At 40.3% G+C, this 10,151-nt stretch overlaps 1 pseudogene; it reads right to left on the reverse strand.

Moving 5' to 3' along the window:
• Window positions 1–7,185: 7,185 nt before the first annotated feature.
• Window positions 7,186–8,392, reverse strand: LOC105705006 (ribosome production factor 2 homolog; annotated as a pseudogene).
• Between the last annotated feature and the right edge of the window lie 1,759 nt (window positions 8,393–10,151).

Raw genomic sequence — 10,151 nt, forward strand, 5'->3', positions numbered from 1 at the left:
ATAAAAGCAAGCAGCTCCAGCTTCTCGAGGCTGCCTCTCTGGCTACTAGAGCTGGGCAGCCCCCTAGCTGCTCTTACACTGCATACTTGTGTCTGAGTACTCCTTTCATCCATCAGTCGGCCAGGGTCTGCAGGACAGACCCAGCAGGTGGTACCGCATATGAAGAATGCTGCAATGCATCGCAATGGAACCCTCGAAAATGAAGGTGAAGTGACTGTGTAGTAAGTAATTGGTGCCCACTGGGGATTTCCAAGTTTGAGGGGATTTTCAAGCTAAGGTTTCATCATGAGACAACAGTTATCTGCTCAACGGCAACAGTATATAAAAGTATTGAAATAACTGCTTAAAGCTAGTGGAGCCTCGGTTTCGGAGGCTCAATTAAGGGACCTAAAATTTTCCATAACCCATGGTTCCTGGAAGAAGGCATACTAGACATAGAACTCTGGGAGTAAGTGGGGAGAAATTATTCTTATTTTTTGAGACAGAGTTTCACTCTTGTTGCCTGGGCTGGAGTGCAATGGTGGGATCTCAGCTCACTGCAACCTCTGCCTCTCGGGTTCAAGCAGTTCTCCTGCCTCAGCCTCCCAAGTAGCTGGGATTATAGGCATGCCCCACCATGCACAGGTAATTTTCTATTTTTAGTAGAGACAGGGTTTTTCCAGGGGAGAAATCTTAAACGATATCATGCACAAGGGCAACAGGTCCCAGTAACATCTTTAACATTATAGGCCTTAGTTAGGGCTGCTTTGGCCCTGCTCTACACAGAAGAGCCTAAAAAGGGAAAGGAGGAAGAACCATCATCTACTTTACCCTCCTTCTCCTCCCTCAGCCCCACTGTTACCAGGTAAAGGTGCCACAGAGGAGACAGAGATTTTCCCTGAGTCCCCTCCCCAGATAAATTGGGAAGAAAACAAGGGGCATACTACAGTTATAGAACCCTGTCTTAGGCAAGCAGCATTAGAAGGGGACCACTTGGCCTGACCAGGGTGATGCAAGATCAGCAAGGCAATTGGGTACATGAACCCATTACTTTCAACACTTTTAAAGAAATAAGAAAGAGAGTAGAGAAAATGGAGTTGCTAGCCCATTTACAAGAGGATTAATTGGGGCCACAGTGGAGAACTACCATATGATCCCTTTCTAATAATGGACACTGTTGTAATTTCTCCCCTACCCCTGACATGGCTTTCTCAAGATCCAATTTGGGTAGAACAGTGGCTTTTAAAGGGAGAGAAATTACAAAAAGCTCATGAATTAGTTGAGGAACAATTAAAAGCTTGCCATATAGAACCATCAAACAGCCCTTGGAATTCGCCCATTTTCATCATTCCCAAAAAGTCTGCTAAGTGGAGATTTTTGCATGACTTACATGCTATCAATGCTACTTTGCAACCTATAGGGCCCCTTCAACAGGGGCTCCCTTCCCTCATGATGATTCCTCAATATTGGCCTATAGTCATTATTGACTTAAAAGATTGCTTTTATACTATTCCCCTTGCAGAACAGGACAGAGAAAAATTTGCATTTATAATACCAGCTATCAATAATATAATATCAAGACCAGCTCACCAATTTCATAGGAAAGTACTTCCTCAAGGAATGCTGAACACTCCTACCATGTGTTAGTATCATGTAAATCAGGCTTTGCTCCACAGTAGGAAAGAATTTCCTAATTGCAAGATCATCCATTATATGGATGATGTCTTACTGGCAGCCCCAACGGAGCCAATACTTTTGAGTTTATATGCTTCTGTCAAAAGGAATAGACAGTTAAGAGATTCAATCATAGCACCTGAAAAGGTACAGATGTCCTCCCCTTGGAAATATCCTGGATATATACTAACTTCCTGGTCAATAAGACCTCAGAAGGTTAAATTGAATACTTAACAACTTACACACCTTAAATGATTATTAAAAATTACTGGGCAATATTAACTGGTTTCACCCCACCTTGGGCATAACTACTGATAAATTACAAAACCTGTTTTCTATCCTAAAGGGCAATGCAGCCCTGGACTCCCCCAGGTATTTGACCCCCACATCAAAGAGGTAAATTGAGGATATAGAGCAAGCTATTTCTCAAAGGCAACTAGATTGCATAGACCCACAATATTCAGTCCACTTATTTATATTTCCTAGTAAACATTCCCCAGCAGGATTAATAGGACAGATGGCCTTAGGGCTACATTTCCTAGAATGGGTTTTTGCTCACATACAAGGACTAAAACACTATCTCCCTATGTCCAGCTAGTTAATAAAGTCATCTATACAGGCTGCAAATGGTGCAATCAATTGCAAGGTTATGACCCTGATGTCATAAGAATACCCTTCGATCAAGTCAGCTTCATCCCTGGGATGCAAGGCTGGTTCAACATACTCAAATCTGTAAACGCAATCCATCACATAAACAGTACCAGAGACAAAAATCACATGATTATCTCAGTAAATGCAAAGAAGGCCTTTGACAAAATTCAACAGCCCTTTATGCTAAAAACTGTCAATAAACCAGGAATCAATGGACCATATCTCAAAATAATAAAAGCTATTTATGACAAACTCACAGCCAATACCATACTGAATGGGCAAAAACTGGAAGCATTCCCTTTGAAAACTGGCACAAGATGCCCTCTCTCACCACTCCTATTCAACATAGTATTGGAAATTCTGCAGGCAACAGGCAAGAAAAAGAAATAAAGGGTATTCAGTTAGGAAAAGAGGAAGTCAAATTGTCTCTATTTGCAAATGACATGATTGTATATTTAGAAGACCCCATTGTCTCAGCCCAAAATCTCCTTAAGCTGATAAGCAACTTCAGCAGTCTCAGGGTACAAAATCAATGTGCAAAAATCACAAGAATTCTTATATACCAATAACAGAGAGCCAAATCATGAGTGAACTCCTGTTCACAATTGCTACAAAGAGAATAAAATACCTAGGAATACAACTAAAAAGGGATGTGAAGGACCTCTTCATGGAGAACTACAAACTACTGCTCAAGGAAATAACAGAGGACACAAACAGATGGAAAAACATTCCATGCTCATGGTTAGGAAGAATCAATATCGTGAAAATGGCCATAATGCTGAAAGTAATTTATAGATTCAATGCTATCCCCATCAAGCTGCCATTGACTTTCTTCACAGAATTGGAAGAAAACCACCTCAAACTTCATATGGAACCAAAAGAGAGCCTGCATAGCCAAGAAAATCCTAAGCAAGAAAAAGAAAAAAAAAAGCTGGAGGCATCACACTACCTGACTTCAAACTATACTACAAGACTACAGTAATCAAAACAGCATGGTACTGGTACCAAATCAGAGATATAGACCAATGGAACAGAATAGAGGCCTCAGAAGTAATGCTACATATCAACAACCATCTGATCTTTGACAAACCTGACAAAAACAAGCAATGGGGAAAGGATTCCCTATTTAATAAATGGTGTTGGGAAAACTGGCTAGCCATATGTAGAAAGCTGAAACTGGATCTCTTCCTTATACCTTATATAAAAATTAACTCTAGATGGATTAAAGATTTAAACATAAGACATAACATCATAAAAATCCTAGAAGAAAACCTAGGCAATGCCATTCAGGACATAGGCATAGGCAAGGACTTCATGACTAAAACATCAAAAGCAATGGCAACAAAAGCCAAAATGGACAAATGGGATGTAATTAAACTTCAGAGCTTCTGCACAGCAAAAGAAACCATCATTAGAGTGAAGCAGCAACCAACAGAATGGGAAAAAATTTTTGCAATCTACCCATCTGACAAAGGGCTAATAACCAGAATCTATGAAGAACTTAAATTTACAAGAAAAAAAAAAAAATCAAAAAGTGGGCAAAGGATATGAACAGACACTTTGCAAATGAAGACATTTATGCAGCCAACAAACATGAAAAAAAGCTCATTATCACTGGTCATTAGAGAAATCCAAATCAAAACCACATTGAGATACCATCTCACGTCAGTTAGAATGGCGATAATTAAAAATCAGGAGACAACAGATGCTGGAGAGGATGTGGAGAAATAGGAACAATTTTACACTGTTGGTGGGAGTGTAAATTAGTTCAACCATTGTGGAAGACAGTGTGGCGATTCCTCAAGGATCTAGAAATAGAAATACCGACCCAGCAATCCCATTATTGGGTGTATAAGCAAAGGATTATAAAACATTCTGTTATAAAGACACATGCACAGGTATGTTTATTTCGGCACCATTTACAATAGCAAAGACTTGGAACCAACCCAAATGCCTATTAAAGATAAACTGAATAAGTAAAATGTGGCACATATATACCATGGAATACTATGCATCCATAAAAAAGGATGAAGATGAGTTCGTGTCCTTTGCAGGGACATGGATGAAACTGGAAACCATCATTCTCAGCAAACTGACATAAGAACAGAAAACCAAACACCACATGTTTTCACTTATAAGTGGGTGTTGAACAATAAGAACACATGGACACAGGGAGGGGAACATCACACATTGGGGCCTGTCAGGGAGTGGAGAGGGCTAGTGGAGGGATAGCAAGAGGTGGGGGGATTGGGGAGGGATAACATTAGGAGAAATACCTAATGTAGATAATGGGGGGATGGATGCAGAAAACCACCAAGGTACATGTATACCCATGTAACAGACATGCACATTCTGCACATATACCACAAAACTTAAAGTATAATTAAAAAAAAAAAGAATACCCTTAAGTAAAAAACAATTCAAAGCAGTCCTGCCCATATCTCTAGACCTTGAGATAGCACTCTGATGAACATGCCCTTCCCACTGACAAACTACTCCAGTTCTTATCTCATACTCCTGTAGTTATACCTACTAAGGTAGTCTCCTCCCCCATACCTAAGGCTTTAACACTTTTTGCTGATGGCTCTGGTAAAAATGGAAAAGCAGCTATCTGGTGGGAAGCACATTACTCCCTCACTCGATCTGGATTTACTAGTACTCAGAAAGCTGAGGTTGGAGCCCTAATGTTGGCCCTGGAAACCTTTTCCGCTCAGCCTATCAATGTTATTAGTGACTCTGCTTACTCTGTTTAGTCATTGCAAAACCTTGAAACAGCCCTCATTAAGTCTACTTTTGAGCACACCCCATGTGCTCTTTTTCTTCAATTTCAGCGATTGCTGGATCAGCAAACACATCCTATTTTTGTTACACACATTAGGGCCAACAGCTTGCTGCCCAGCCTACTAGTTCATGGCAATGATCAAGCATACCTACAGGTTATGACATCACTGCTTGACCAAGCCACCCAATCACATCCATTTTTCCACCAAAATTGGGAAAACTGGAACAAGCCTTATTTATCCTTAATTTTTAAAATTTATGTGATAAATTTCAAATCAGCCATAGAAAAGCATTTTGCAAAAGACATAAAACCTGCAGTTTTATGGAAAGATGTAAACTGTAATGTATGGTGTGGTCCAAATGATTTGCTGACATGTGGAAGAGGATATGCTTGTGTTCACACCCCCTCAGGTCCTCATTAGATTTCAGTGTGATGCATCAAAACTTACCATGGCATGGCAAGGACCCAACCTGGAACCAGAAATGAAAGAAATGACCTGCAGGATCCACAGCCCCAGACAATGCAAATTCCTCGGATGACACAGGCCCTGGACATTACATGGGGAATGCTGAAGAAGACAACTCAGAAGGCTGAGTGAATCCTGCTCCAGATACAGACACCATTTACTCCAGATAATTTGTTCCTTTGCTATGCTTTCTGTTGTACATTGCAACTCTAGCAGAGTATTAACTATTTTATTCTCTCACTTTGTCTGCTATCTGTACCTGCTATACTCTATTGGGTGCATCTTCTAGATCGCCTTTTTTCCACCCTGTAACTTGGGCAGACACCCTTTTCCCAGACTCTCATGACTCATTGGCTAGGGGGGATTGATATACCCTAGGTGGGATTCCTCAGTAATGGCACATATTAGACTGAGGTGCCAAGTAACACTATCACTCCTTGATTGGAAAAGAATATTACTGATTATACTCATGTTTATGTTACTTGCTAATTCTAGGAGGCAAAGCTGGAACATGAGCTGTAACCACTGCGCCTGTCAGCCTGTCACTGCACACATCTGTACTCTTCAATCGACAGAACTTAATGGAAAAAACAGAAAAGGAGGAGATGTAAGAGATTTGTCAGAGTGGTGGGAGAAACTATAGGGAAAGGAGCAGCCCTTCTGAAAGGTCAGAAGGCTCTGCATAGCTTCTGCGGAGAATAGCTGAAGGCAGATGTTCTATAACCCTGAGGCAGAGGGCAAAAGGAGTAGGTACAAGGGAATGTAGGGGAATTTACCTTAAACAGGATGGCTTATTTATGTTGACCAGGAACTGACCTTTGATCATCTGCACAGGTGAGGTTCCCTAAAAGGGGAACAATAAATGTTAGTTACATGCAGATTGTGTTTGCTCCAGGCTTTCAGCATTATGTCTCCACTGAATAAAAGTAAGCAGCTCCAGCTTCTCAAGGCTGCCTCATTGGCAACTAGAGTTGGGCAGCCCCCTAGCTGCTCTTACACTGCATACCTGTGTCTGAGTACTCCTTTCATCTGTCAGTTGGCCAGGGTCTGCAGGACAGACCCAGCATAGGTTTGTTTTGGGAAAGGAACGTTATCATCTTTGTTTCAAAGCTAAACTATAAACTAAGTTTCTCCCAAAGTCCAGGAATGAACAAGGACACCTTGGAGTTTAGAAGCAAGATGGAGTCAGTTAGGTCATATCTTCTTCACTGTTTAGGAGGAACATAGTTTACAGGTTAGCTTTGAAACAAAAATGGTAAAAGTCTTTTCCCAAAGCAAACTTCCTTACTACCTGTGCACTAGACTGCCTAAAGCCACAGGATTAGAAGTACAGTAATCTTGCTAACTTCAAGATTTAGCTGTTTTCATTAAACAAATATCAATGGTTTATTTATTAAAGATTATACAAGCAAAGATTATTCTGTCTTGGGCTGGGTTTATAGTTTTGTAACCCCTATGCCAAATATTGATGCCTTATAGCATTTGGCAGGAACAAGTATGAAATAGTTTGATTAGTAAATGCAAACAAAATTGTATGCTTGCAAATTCTGAAGACATTTCTAATATTATTTTATAAATAATGGAAAATCCTGCTTATTTATTTATTTATTTATGTTCCATCAATTTTTTAAATTCATTTTGACTTTTTCTCCTGGTCTTCTGTTATCCTTTCTGCAGTTTGCTTCTTCAACCCCTTCATTTTCCTGGTTTGTAGTTTGCTTAGGTCTTGCTTCTGCGTATGAATCCTTCCATAAGTTGTACCAAAAGTATCATGGGAGATATTTTTCTTCTTTGGCTTGAGAGCTTTTGGCATTTTCATAGATAATTTATAAAGGTCATCTGATACAAGGTGTGTCCTCCTCAGAACCAGATCCAATAAGAGTCCTATCTCTTCCAATTCAATCCGTGATGTTCTGCAAACAGATTTCTTCGACAGCCACTGAAAGCTTTGCAAGTAAATCTTTCCATTCAGTGCAGTGAAGTGCAGAACATACTCTAATCCAGCCAGGCAGATATTTGATACTGTGGTGCCCCTGAATAAATCAATAAGATTTTTCAGTCTTCTATAATCTTCTGTTACATCAAAATCATCACTAGCAAATGTTAGCATGGGTTTTGTTCCCTCAGGACATTTACTGTTCTTAATGTCTTTTAGAGAGACAAAATTCTCAATACCGAGCCAGGCGTGGTGACTCCTGCCTGTAATCCCAGTACTTTGGGAGGCCAAGGAGAATGGATCACCTGAGGTCAGGAGTTAAAGACCAGCCTGACCAACGTGGAGAAACCCTATCACTACTGAAAATATAAAATTAGCTGTGTGTGGTGGTGCATGCCTGTCAACTCAGCTACTTGGGAGGCTGAGGCAGGAGAATTGCTTGAACCTGGGAGGCAGGGAATGCAGTGAGCCGAGACCATGCCATTGCACTCCAGCCTGGGCAACGAGAGTGAAACTCCACCTCAAAAAAAAAAAAATTCCCAATACCTAATTCAACCATAATCTAGCAATGGTAGTCATACATATGACCTATTACTAGATTAAGTGGCTGCTTCTTATTATGGAAGCCAAACATGAATAAGGAACAATCTGACTTCTTTGAAAAGAATTCCAGTGATGTCTGATCCTCAAAACGTCTTTTAATATTTTTTTTTATTATGAAGTACACCATATGGTTTTTCAGTGCATACACGTCTTTAAGTACTTGTGTCACTGTTGCATTTGCATTTTTCCCTTTAATCAGTGTGGCTTTTAAAATATTTTCATTGAGTTTCGTTTCTCTCTTCTCAAGGAATCTCTTGGCTCTTTTCGTTTTGGGCTTTACAACTCAATCCAGAGCACCCATCACTACTGCTATCTGCAACCTTTTTATTTTTTTTATTTTTATTTATTTATTTATTTATTTATCTGCAACCCTTAACTCCAGCTTATATATTAAATATTTTACTTAAGTCATATTTACTTAAGTATCTAAAGTATGCTCAGTGAGTTGGCAAATAAAAAAAAAAACAAAAAAACAAAACAAAAAGTATCTAAAGTAAATACGTATTTTCCGTAAGATGCATATTTACTTAAGTATCTAAAGAAATAAGATTCAAGTGCTTTAGTATCTAAAGAAATAAGATTTAAGTGATTTAAGTGCTTTTAGTTGCCAGGTGCGGTGGCTCACGCCTGTAATCCCAGCACTTTGGGAGGCCGAGGCGGGTGGATCACGAGGTCAAGAGATCGAGACCATCCTGGTCAACAAGGTGAAACCCCGTCTCTACTAAAAAATACAAAAATTAGCTGGGCATGGTGGTGCGCGCCTGTAATCCCAGCTACTCAGGAGGCTGAGGCAGGAGAATTGCCTGAACCCAGGAGGCGGAGGTTGCGGTGAGCCGAGATCGCGCCATTGCACTCCAGCCTGGGTAACAAGAGCGAAACTCCGTCTCAAAAAAAAAAAAAAAAAAAAAGTGCTTTTAGTTTTTTTAGCCAATTGAGTTTTTAAGTATATTTTTAGTAGTAAACCATTGTATACACAACACATAAATACATATACATATAAGGCATCCCGACAGATGTACATCTTACAGATTCATAAATACCATTTTTTTCTTTATCTTAGACTTTCAGATTCTTGATAAGCTGTTTCATAACCCTAGACAGTTGTCAGCTAAATAGCCTTAAATTTACAGATTAAAGGAAACAACTTGGGTGACAATTAAATAAAATTTACATCGTAAGGTACAGAGATAAAAAGCCTGGTATGCTAGGGGAGATTAAAGATGGATGCCAAATCAAGCATAAAGTTATAAAAATCACTCCGCGTGGTGGCTCGCGCCTATAATTCCTGTACATAGGGAGGCTGAGGCGGTGGATCACTTGAGGTCAGGAGTTTGAGACCAGCTTGGCCAACATAGTGAAACCCTATCTCTACCAAAAATACAAAAATTAGCCAGGCATGGTGGCCCACGCCTGTAATCCCAGCTACTTGAGAGGCTGAGGGAGGAGAATCACTTGAACCCGGGAGGCGGAGGTTGCAGTGAGCCAAGATCGTGCCACTGCACTCCAGCCTGGACAACAGAGTGAGACTCCATCTCAGAAAAAAAAAAAAAAAAAATATAAAAGTCTATCATAGGATTGTAAAAGAAGACTAATCTTATTTAGATAGGGACTATTTTTTTTCTGAGACGGAGTTTCACTCTTGTTGTCCAGGCTGGAGTGCGATGGCGGGCTCTTGGCTCACTGCAACCTCCGCCTCCCAGGTACAAGCAATTCTCCTGTTTCAGCTTCCCTAAATAGCTCGGATTACAGGCATGCACCACCATACTCAGCTAATTTTTTTTGTATTTAGTAGAGATGGGGTTTCACCCTGTTAGTCAGGCTGGTCGTGAACTCCTGACCTCAGGTGATCCACCCTCCTTGGCCTCCCAAAGTCCTGGGATTACAGACCCACTGCGCCCACCTGGACTACCTACCTTCTAACTGGATCTCTGAGCTCTGGGCAGAGCCCACACTGAATCCTGGGTTTCCAAAAATGGAGAATTATTCTGAGGCTAGACTATCTGATGTTTTTACAGTGTACTTAAATTTTTTTTTTTTACATTTCTTAATGTCTAAACTAC

Source organism: Aotus nancymaae, unplaced genomic scaffold (genome assembly GCF_030222135.1).
Source record: "Aotus nancymaae isolate 86718 unplaced genomic scaffold, 86718_ANA_hifiasm-v0.15.2.pri h1tg000007l, whole genome shotgun sequence".
Lineage (NCBI taxonomy): Eukaryota > Metazoa > Chordata > Mammalia > Primates > Aotidae > Aotus > Aotus nancymaae.